General features: G+C 39.0%; 1 protein-coding gene across 5 annotated transcripts in view; it reads left to right on the forward strand.

Moving 5' to 3' along the window:
• The first annotated feature begins 208 nt into the window (after nucleotides 1-208).
• The window catches only part of ptk2ab (protein tyrosine kinase 2ab), an 89622-nt gene continuing 77809 nt past the window's right edge, over nucleotides 209-12021 (forward strand). For 3 of the 5 annotated variants that reach the window (XM_053493611.1, XM_053493616.1, XM_053493615.1), the window contains exon 1: nucleotides 221-485. The gene's annotated coding sequence lies outside the window, so the exon portion shown is untranslated. Of the gene's footprint in view, nucleotides 486-12021 lie in introns of all 5 variants that reach the window. The other 2 variants (XM_053493618.1, XM_053493617.1) reach the window with 2 other exon arrangements.

Genomic DNA, 12021 nt, shown 5'->3' on the forward strand with positions numbered 1-12021 from the left:
ACATGTTTTTTTTTTTTTTTTTATCATGCCCTGGCCTAGTATTCATGGTGTTATTGTGTCATGAAGTGACCCTCAACCTTAATTTCAACTTATCATGAATGTTCCTGTCGTTAAAAGTCTTGAGTTTAGTGGGCAGGGTTTGCTCTCTCTGTATTTGTGAATTATTGGGGAAGCGTGTTGTTTGCAGACTGTGCGTGTCCCGCTAGCCGGCTGTGGGCTCGGAGGTCACGCAGCGCTGGCCAGTCAGCCATGTTGGCTCCATCAGCAGCGCAGGATGCAGCGGGGCTGAGCGGCTGCGAACAGAAGAGGGAGTTTTCTGCCTGTGGAGAAAGCTGAGGAGCCGAGACCCCCACCGGACCCCACCGAGATTTTAAAGCAAAACACACCGCGAGCTAAAGACATCATCCGCACGAACCGAATAAACGCGCTGTTCAAGAGCAACAAACCCCAGCGCGGCTTCCCGAATAACGGATGGACCGGAGACGGTAAGAGCGAGTCGGATCCTCCGCACGGAATCTCTGTTTCTAATAGCGACAACTTGCACTGCTGTTAGCCTGTTAGCATCGCCCGAGCCAAACAACCCAGCTAGCTCAGCAGTATTATTCTCTAACCGTGACTCTTTCTAGGCTTTTCTAGATTTTGAAACGGGTTCAGTTGTGGTTGTGTTACTCAAGCACTTTGACTTGGGTGCCGTTATGGTGTTATTAAACTGGACTGGTCATGGATGAGGAGAGAGCGAAGGGAAACAATCTCAGCCATTCATCGCATATTTCAGTAATAAAAGAAATGCTCACATTTACTATTCAATTCCTTTGTGATATATAACTCTCGCGCGCACATAAACGCGCACATGCATACACACACACACACAGTCCGGTTTTGTTTGTTGCACGTAGCAGTGTTGGTGCTCTGTGACTAGCATATTGTCAAACAGGCAACATCGCTTTAGCTCAGACTGGAGGACAAACACAAACCTGAGAAAGTTACTGGTGTTTTATTCCTTCTCATTCACTCACACATTCACTCATGCACTTATTCATTCTCTTATACACTCATTCATTTATCTTCTCTTTCACTCACTCACTAATTCTCTCTCATGCTCTCACTCACTTACACACACTTATTCATTGTTTACCTTTTCAAGTTCATTTTAAACTAACTAAACAGAAAATCAGTTCTCTAAACATGAATTAACAAAGTTCTCATTCTGGTTCACATCTGCACTCAGGTGCATTGCATGGACCCTAATATTCCTTATATATATATATGTATATATATATATATGTGTGTGTGTGTAAGTGAGCGAGCAAAGGGTTAAGGGTCTTACCCAAGGACCCATCAGCGACAGCTTACTGGCGGTGTGGCACAAACCCAGAACCTAGCCACCTGAGGCAAAAATATTAGTTCATATAATTATTAATCATTTAATAATTATTAAATATTCAGAATAACAGGCCATTTAAAGTACGGCATGGTGGCTTAGTGGTTATCACAGTCACTTTGGCCCTCCAGGATCGAGAATTTGATTTCAGGGGCTGTGTGCATGGAGTTTGCATGTTCCTCCTGTGCTTGGTGAGTTTCCTCCAGGTACTCCGGTTTCCTCTTAAAGTCCAAAGACATGCAGATTAGGCTAATTGGCATTCCCAAATTCCCTATATTGTGTGTGCATGATCATATGAGCGTGTGTATGTGTGTGCCCTATTATGGATTGGCACCCCCTTCTGGGTGTTTACTACATGTTAAATATGAGCCAGTCAGTGCACCTATCTCAGCCAAAGAGGCACTGGATGATGGTCGAGAACAGATATTCATTTTGTGCATATTTGTTTCATATAGAGGTAACATCAGGCATCCTGACACATTTCCGGAAGATTGGGAACTGATCGGTAAACTTTGAGGGCCAGGCTTTACTTTGGAAAATCATCCAGTGCTATTCAGTTAAGCATCTAACCAGTCATAGATGAGATGCAAAAGTGCACACAATGCACAAGTCAACTGCAATGCTGCAAACCGAACACAATTTAACATTTAGGAGAATTTTAGCTAATCAATCTACTGGCATGCTTTTAGGTGTTGGGAAGGAAGCAAAGAACTCTGAAGAAAACTCAAAAAAATTCGATACCTGAGATCAGGATCGATCTCCTAGAGCTGTTTTAAAGAAGTCTCAGTTCATGTTGCAACCTGAAAACATTTTAACATTTTAACTGTTGTCATCTGCTTTAAGGAGAATGACCTCATTTGTCTGCCTGCATTAAGGTGTTTTCAGTGTTTACTTCTGAGACGAGTCAAGTTTTGTGCCCTCGAAATAAGAATAACGGTCTACTCCAAATGGTTTCTGTAGGCATGTGAGGGAACTTGCTTGATTAAGTAAGTAGATATGCAAGGTGCTCGTCGTGGCAAGTCATAGCTAGTGTGTGTGTGCGCGAAAGAGGGAGTGGGAGGTGCCGGTGCAGGGAGCTCTATAGGTGTGTAAGTAGCAGGAAGCCTTAGGTATGCTGTAATGCCACGAACAGGCCACAGATAATGCAAACAACAAATCATGCTCTAGAGAAAGAGTCCGTCTTTCGGCTGAATACATGGGAATACATGATGCAGTTTTGGAGTTTAATGAGCTGTACCACTGGAGGTATGTCAATTCTGATAGACTTTTTGTAAAGCCTATAGCTTGTGCGGATTATGCCTTAGTTCAGACCAGGCTGAAGAGCGTTAATGTGGCCGTGGAGGCAGGATTTAGAGTAAACAGGATGGTAGTGTCCTTATCTCTAAAGATAAAGGATGAGACAGGAAGATTTTTTTTCTTCCTGAATTGGCCAGGCACGGATTTAGAATTCACTCTACACCAAATAAGTCAGGGTTAGGAGGAATACAAAGACAAGACCAGGCGCGGCATATATCACGGTTCCAGCTGAAATGTCTTGTGATGAATTCCAGGAGACGTACGTTAACAGCGATCTGCTTCAGGCTATAGGTCTGGATAGTCAAAGTACAAATTAACATTCAACATACAGCGCTTATGTAGATGGTGTTGATGTGCCGATCAAATACAAGCTAGTCTAGCAGACACGATAATACTGTACAATACAGTAATACAGTAAGGATGGAAATTTTTTAGAGGTTTGTTTTGATTTTGAGACAATTTGACACTTAAATACATTACTTTGGCATCTCCTGGCAGATTTATCTTGGATTTTTCTTGATTAATTATTTTTTTTTTTACTTTCAGTTTGTCCACTAAAAAATTTGACAATAGTGTTTTTATTTTTTAAATGATAAAATTGTTATTATTGTCAATTTAAACATACAGTAGGTTTGGAGTGTATTTTAGGGCATAGGTTCAAGTATTAGTCATATATCCAAATAAAAAAAAAAAAAAAACAGAATGAAATTTGAAAGGGAAAAACTGAAGATCATTTGATCTACTTCTGGTTGCCTACAGCATAATTTGAAAGCACTGCTTTGTTCAGAAATGTTTGGCATTTTCTTTGTTTGCTTTTCTTTCAACTTATTTAGGTTAAAACCTGGTTATGTTTTGTTATGCACAGTCATAATCCAATTACTGTACATGCTGTTTATATTAAATATGTAACTGCAAATCAAACACATTTCTTACAAAGGGTTAATATCAGTGATATTAAAGATTCATCGTTATCCGGTAAATTGGCATTAGAAATTTAACCAATTAAAAAAAATTTAAGGATAAAGTTTTTTTAGCACGTAGTGGTTACCTCGACAACCCAGTTGTAAAATAACATTAGCTTAGCTATCTTAACTAGCCTGGCTCCTTACATGCTTGCTACATGCCCCCCCGCCCCCCTGCATGCCTTTTTTAGTTTTTTTTGTAGGCTTGGGTCTCCACAATTCTTTGATTCATTGACTCCACAATTAAAATGATTCATTGATTACTAATTAGAAAGTTTGATTATTGTTTAAGAATTTTTTTTATGAAATTTGCAACCCCATTCTCCTAAAAATCAACACAACCTGTTTAATTGTACAAATTCAAAGCTAGTGAAAACTAAATTCAGCATTTCCATGACGTTGATTTTTCACCATAAAATAGGCAGAGCTTATTTATTAGTCAACATTCAATAAACAGTCACTGATTCTCTTTCCATCCAGTAATATAAATCAGTTGATGTTGTTGTTGAAAAACTTACATGGTTATTGTATTAGCAAAACACAAAGGTAAACAATCTTGCAATTCGTAGACAACCCAGCTCGTAATGTGTAGCTCTTGGAGGTTTACAGCTTATAGAGCACAACTTTGTGTGCTTGTGATAATTTTTCATGGTCACTCATCAAACACACTTATTATAGTTTTCCCTTGATCGACTCGGTAACCTTTGATGGTTAACGAGTCTGTGCAGATATGAGTCACAGCTGAGTCACCGGTGTGCACTTTTCAAGTTGTCAAGAGTTTGGTTTATAAACTCTGACTGCCCCAAACATCTGTATGCCAGGGTAGTGAGAGCTGTCTCGCACAGACTTCGTTCAGTAATTACAATGGTGTGTGTACACACTTCAGGAAAAGAAAAAAACTTTTGCTAGATGTTAATGAATAGATGAATTTATTGCTGGATGTTATACAGTAAATTAATATGATTAATAAAAAAATAATATATTTTAATTAATATAATATATATTATACTATTTTACTTTTCCTGAAGCGTGTATTTTTTGGCTGACTCTGTATTTACACACACAGTGGAACCTTGCGAGTAACTTGGTCTGCGAGCGTTTTGCAAAACGAGCAAATTGCACCTGCTTACCTCTCTGCTGTAAACCACGCACTGCACCACGTTCCCTCCGATCCTCCAGCACTGCTCGTCTCATCAGACCATCTCTCAGGGATTGAGGGCGGCATTCATCCAGGCTCTTTTCTGTTCCGGCACCTAGGTGGTGGAACGAACTTCCTCTAGATGTCCGTACAGCAGAGACTTTAACTATCTTTAAACGACGACTCAAGACGCATCTGTTTCTCCAGTACTTGGACCCCCCCCAAAAAAAATAACAAACAAACCTTTTTCCAGTTGTGGACTAATGGCACTTGGTTATTAACCTAGTTAACCCAGTGTAAGTATGTATCCAATGATGTAAACTTTAAAGCACTTTTTGTAAGTCGCTCTGGATAAGAGCGTTTGCCAAATGCCTAAATGTAAATGTAAATGCGTGTGATTTTAAGATAAAATACAACAGAGCAGTTGTTAAATTTATTCTCTTACTATGCAACACAGGACAACACAACATTGTTAATGCTAGAAAATTATTATGACAGGTGGAAAAGATCACAAAACCCATGGTTCAGATCGTGTCCTGGATTTGATTCACAGATGAGATTGTTTTTATGGATCAGAAAAAACGGGAGATAGCTGTACTTTTTGCTTTCAATATATTACTTATAAAACCTTTAGATTTTTATAGTCATTCGAAATAATAATAATTAGCCTACTTTTTTATCATCTTGGCCCTGGGGAAAAGTGTTTTTGATGGCAAGTAATACAGAAATTATGCTGATTATAGTGAAACGAAAATATGTTCATAAATAATTAAACTGCAAGATGACTATAAAAAATGCTTGGTTTGTTTAATTGAAATAGGACTCGCTGTGTAGGTGGGAATTGTCAGTGTGACCTGGCAACCCTGTGGAGTACAGAGAGAGGGCGAGGTCACTCTCAATTTGATGGTTGAATTAATTCTTGGGTCTCAAGCATGACGAACCGTGTGGAGGGCTTCTTACAAATCACTGATCAACTACGGTCCATTACGCCACTAATAAAAATATATGCAGAGTTTCTTTATAATAATTAATTTTGATCAGAAACTAATCTTGTATTCAGATGGGATCATTTCTGTGATGAATTGTGTCGGAGAAAAAAGGGATGCATGAATCAGCATAAGCAGACAATTTAAACATCATTAAAACATTACATCCTGCTGATTTTCTAGTGTTTTATGACTTTTATGTCTAAGCATGAGCACAAAACAATACAGAATTTATTGGGTAGGTGGTTCCCTGAGCAGCTGCTGTTTGGTTGGGGAGGGGGGCTGTAAAGGCGAGAGAGTGAGTGTGTGTATTGTTATGAGTGAAGGAGTACTGTGTCAAATTATGTGCACACACACACTGCCTTACACAGAAACTCTGCTCTGTTGCGATTCTTTTCAAAGGTAGAATGAAACACGACAGGCTGATACAGGGAGGGATAGATAAAATGGATCTTTATCCTTTAATGAGATTTTGCATTATACGCGCGCACACACGCACGCTGTACAAACACGCTTACAAACACAAAATAAAATATGTTTCACGCACACACACACACACATACATAGTCACAGTGTTATAGTAAACAGTACACGCGTGCACGGATATTGATTATACCAGTAAGAGACGAGCCCTAAGACCCAGCAGGGGAGACGATTACCTACAATTCCGCAGCGCAAGAGAGAGAAAAGCCATTGGCTTAGTTGTGATCACGTGACGCTCGGCGTTAAAACAAGAAGCGCATGCGTGATACATGATACTCGGTGCTTGTAAACGAAGACAATGCTTGTTTTTAAAAAAAAAATTATTACAAACCTTTGCTTGTCTTGCGGAACACTCGTAAACCGCGTTATTCGCAATCCGAGGTTCCAATATAAATAGAAACATCTCTGCGTGCACGCCCCACATGACCATTAGACTCCTTTATTAATTCTTTATCTTTATATAAGCAAATTTTCATTTGCCAAAATAAGCCAATGACTAAATAAAAGTTTGACAGGTGGGTTTATAATTGTTATATTAATTTGATAATAATGATGATACTACTACTACTACTACTAATAATAATGATAATATTACTAATTCTATTACTGCTACTACCATTACTACTAATAATAATAAACCTTAATTGTCTGTAAAGATCATAAAATGTTTAAAATGCTTTGGTGTAAGTGAAGTGAGTTCCTCAGTACATCAATGATTGTTTTAATTGTCTAAATAGAATGCTCTTGTTTTAGAAGCAGCTATGTTAAAATATTAATAATAATAATAAATTATATATATATGTTCTGTAAACCCAGTTTAGTGAGAATATTTTTATTAACATTCTTTGCCTATTTATTGAAAATAAATGAAACCAACAGGATATGTGAAATGAGCTTTTGCTTTTTTTTTAGATGTAATTGAAACAAACAGACATTGAACTGTAAATGAACTATATGCAAGATGTCCAAGTTTAATTATATAATATAATTTAGTTTTTTTACTTAAAATTGTATTGGTCTTTTTTAACTTTGGTTAATGGTTTCTTATGATAGTCACAGTAGTATTTGATCAGTAGTACACATCACCTCCTGATAGTGATATCCTTTTTTAAGAGAGTGATGCAGCAGCACTTTAGTCCTTTACTCTGTCCGGCTTGTCTCACTTGTTCAGACAGATCAAAAGCTTCAACATTCATCACAATACCTCCGTCATCGTGCTTGTTGTGTTGTAGGTCACAGTCTAGACAGAGTCTAGAGTCCAGGGTTTGTTGTCTTTCCTACTTCTGTGGTTGATTACTCATAAATATGACATTAAATATCACTGCATAATGGTGAGTGAGAAAAGAGGCTCTTGCTCTTTTTTTTTCTGTTCGTTATCCCTTAATTTAACAATAGTTATTTTAACGGTTAATGTTGAAATTAAATGCTTTTGTAGCTTCTCTAACAAAGCACTTTGGTTGTGGCAGCACAGCACACAGCTATCACGATGAATTCTCACTACCAAGAAGAATATTGTATTTACAGCACCGCCCAACTCAATAAACACTAGAATTACTAAACATATTACAGATATTTCAGTATAAAGATTCACGATTGAGCGTGTTTTAGGGTAGAATTGCCCATTAAATTTGACAAAGTTAGACATGTTTCTTAACAAGGTGTATTCTTGTGTATGAGATAATAAACTACTGTATATACGGTTCGCTGTGGAAACCCCAAAAATAGGATTAACACCCGTGTGTCTTATTCAGAAGAGCTAATGTTAAGGTGAATTAAATTTAGAAGCCTGAATTGGGGATCTGGGAGTATTTTGGACTCGAAACGTACATCCAGAAGTTAGACGTGTAATATTAATGCAAGCCCAGCAGCAATAAAGCTACTGGAACGCTAAGGCAGGATCCAGTCATATCACCATTCGACATGTATTGTTCCTAACCTGATCCTTGAGCAGATTAGCACAGTCTCATATCTTCTTCTCATATCTCAGTCAAACACTAATACAATGCATATTTAATATCGATTTAAATCATTCTGAGTTTTCTGAAACATCGCTTTATGAAATATGCAGAGGCTTGATAAATGAGACATGTCAGAGGGGTGTATTCTCAATGTGCATTCCAATGCCCAAGCATAACCATGTTCAGCTATATATATATATATTACTGTATTGGCATTGATTCAACAAGGTGCTGAACGAATTCTTTAGGAATGTTGGCCCATATTGATAGGATAGCATCTTGCAGTTGATGGAGACTTGTGGGATGCCCATCCAGGGCACGAAGCTCCTGTTCCACCACATCCCAAAGATGCTCTATTGGGTTGAGATCTGGTGACTGTGGGGGCCATTTTAGTACAGTGAACTCATTGTCATGTTCAAGAAACCAATTTGAAATGATTCGAGCTTTGTGACATGGTGCATTATCCTGCTGGAAGTAGCCATCAGAGGATGGGTACATGGTGGTCATAAAGGGATAGACATGGTCAGAAACAATGCTCAGGTAGCCCGTGGCATTTAAACGATGCCCAATTGGCACTAAGGGGCCTCATCATGTGGGGCGACCACCCCAAAACTGCCAAGAAAACATCCCCCACACCCTTAAACCACCACCACAAGCATGATGGATCCATGTTCTCATTCTGTTTACGCCAAATTCTGACTCTACCATTTGAACGTCTCAACAGAAATCGAGACTCATCAGACCAGGCAACATTTTTCCAGTCTTCAACAGTCCAATTTTGATGAGCTTGTGTAAATTGTAGCCTCTTTTTCCTATTTGTAGTGGAGATGAGTGGTACCCGGTGGGGTCTTCTGCTGTTGTAGCCCATCCGCCTCAAGGTTGTGCATGTTGTGGCTTCACAAATGCTTTGCTGCATACCTCGGTTGTAACGAGTGGTTATTTCAGTCAAAGTTGCTCTTCTATCAGCTTGAATCATTCGGCCCATTCTCCTCTGACCTCTAGCATCAACAAGGCATTTTCGCCCACAGGACCGCCGCATACTGGATGTTTGACCCTTTTCACACCATTCTTTGTAAACCCTAGAAATGGTTGTGCGTGAAATATATACTCAGCAAAAAAAGAAACGTCCTCTGACTTTCAACTGTTTTTACTTTCAGTAAACTCAATGTGTAAATAATCGTATGAACACTAAAAGAGTCAACACCATAAGACATAAACTAAAAATGTTTCACAATGTGTCCCTGAATGAAGGGAGGCCCAAAATCAAAAGTACCAGTCAGTATCTGGTGTGGCCACCAGCTGCTTGAAGTACTGCAGTGCATCTCCTCCCCATGGACTGCCTATTGCGAACAGTCTGAGCACTGATGGAGGGATTGTGTGTTCCTGGTGTGACTCGGGCAGTTGTTGTGGCCATCCTGTACCTGTCACGCAGGTGTGATATTCTGATGTACCGATCCTGGGCAGGTGTTGTTACACGTGGTCTTCCACTGCGAGGATGATCAGCTGTCCTTCCTGTCTCCCTGTAGCGCTGTCTTAGGCGTCTCAGAGTGCGGACATGGCAATTTATTGCCCTAGCCACATCAGCAGTCCTCATGCCTCCCTGCAGCATGCCTAATGCACGTTCACGCAGATGAGCAGGGACCCTGGGCATCTTTCTTTGGGTGTTTTTCACTGTCGGTAGACAAGTCTCTTTAGTGTCCTGCGTTTTTAGAACTGTGACCTTAAATGCCGACTTTCTGTAAGCTGTTAAGGTCTTAATGGCCATTCCACAGGTGCATGTTAATTAATTGATTATAGTTAATTGAGCATGCATGGAAAACATTGTTTAAACCCTTTACAATGAAGATCTGTAAAGTTATTTGGATTTTTACAACATTATTGTTGAAATACACAGTCCTGAAAAAGGGACGTTTCTTTTTTTGCTGAGTGTATATATATATATATATATATATATATATACACATACATATATATATACAGTGAGGTGAATAAGTATTTGATTACCCTGTGATTTTGCAAGTTCTCTTACTTATAAATCATGTAGGGGTCTACAATTTTCAGCATAGGTGCATTTCCACTGTGAGAGACATTGTATGATTTTTTAACAATTTATTTGTGAATTACTGTGTCAAATAAGTATTTGATCATTTGCTTATCAGCCAGATTTCTGACCCTCAAAGACCTGTTGTTTTGCTTATAAATAGTCCAGCTAAATTAATAGCACCTGTTTGAGGTCGTAAGCTGTCATAAAGACACCTGGGGGCGCTATAGACCCTATTATGGAGTAGGACATGTTTTGTCGGGCTCTCGCTGAACAATAACATTTAATATGTTAAAATACTTTTTTTAATTTCTAGTTTATTTTATTAATTGGTCAGTAATACGTAGTCATAACTTCGTGACAAGTTTAGTCATTTTTTTTCAAGCCGCGCCGCTACTTTATCCACCTCAAAATTGGAAAAAATGGACATCGAAGACCTCAAATCTCAAATTCTTATATCCCTCAAGAGTGACATTATAACTGTTATTAAGGAAGAATTGAGAAGTGCACTGACCGATGAACTGGACTCCATTAAGGGTGAGTTACAGACGCTCAAGGCCGAAATCACCAGTTGCGTTGCGACAACCCGCGCAGAGATGGACCAGATTAAGTCTTCTGTGAGGGACATGGAGGGCTCTCTGTCTCTAAATTTCTGACTGAAGTTCTGCAGATGGACAAGGACCTCCTTATTGACCAATCGTATAGAAGTTCTGGCCCCAAGAAGCAAGGAGGGAAACCGCGCACCATTGTCGCCAAGTTACACTACCACTCCTGAAGGACGTTCATATTTCCTATCGTTGGCACATGGACGGTAAACACAGTACTGACCGGGGTAAACTATAGTGGTTTATTACAAGTTAGTGTAATTATGTTGAAGTTTCCATTTTAGTTTCAGTACAAAGTTATTTGTAATTAACGCTTCATAACAGTAATAAGGATTATGTTGACTAGTTAATGTTTAGACCTGTTTATATATTTTATTGTTTCAAGCTTATAAGATGGTTCAGTGAGAGCCTGATTTTGGCTCAGTAGGATAAGCACAGTGTGTGGATTTGTTGTTGTGGGTTGGGTTAATCACCGGGTTTTAATGGGTGATAGGGTTAGGGTTCAGGCCAGTCAGCAGTACTTTTAAAAAAATCTCTTTTTCTCTTTTTTCTCTTTCTTTCTTTCTTTTTTCCTGGCTCTATTCTATTTTTTGTAAATCTGCAGCTTCACTATTGCTATTACCTTTTCATGATAAAAACAGGTGTTTCTTTTAGACAGACTAATGGATGTTTGATCAATTTTGTTAGTTGGCATGTTAAATCCTTTAACCATCCTGTAAAGAGGAAAAAAGTCTTCATTCATTTGCAACACCTCATCAGCTTTGATTCAGATTGCTTTTCTTCAAGAGACCCATTTACGCACATGTGACCAATCTAAATTAAGAGAGGGGTGGATCGGACAAGTATATCCTTCCAACTTCCGCTCAAAGGCCAGGGGGGCTGCTATCCTGATTAATAAAAATTTACCATTTGTAGCAACTACTGTAGATGCAGCTACTGCTGGTCGCTACATTATTGTAGTTGGGCAAGTTTCCGGCTCCCACTTATTCTAGCCAATGTGTATGCACCCAATTGGGATGATGAAGGTTTTTTTTGTTAACTTTTTGTCTCGGATCCCAAATATGACAACCCACCACCTTATCATAGGAGGTGATATAAACTGTGTTCTTTCCACTGTGTTAGATTGCAGTTCCCCCCCAAAAAACGCCCAAATCCAAATCAGCAAAAGTGG

This window comes from Clarias gariepinus, chromosome 4 (genome assembly GCF_024256425.1).
Source record: "Clarias gariepinus isolate MV-2021 ecotype Netherlands chromosome 4, CGAR_prim_01v2, whole genome shotgun sequence".
Taxonomy (NCBI): Eukaryota; Metazoa; Chordata; class Actinopteri; order Siluriformes; family Clariidae; genus Clarias; species Clarias gariepinus.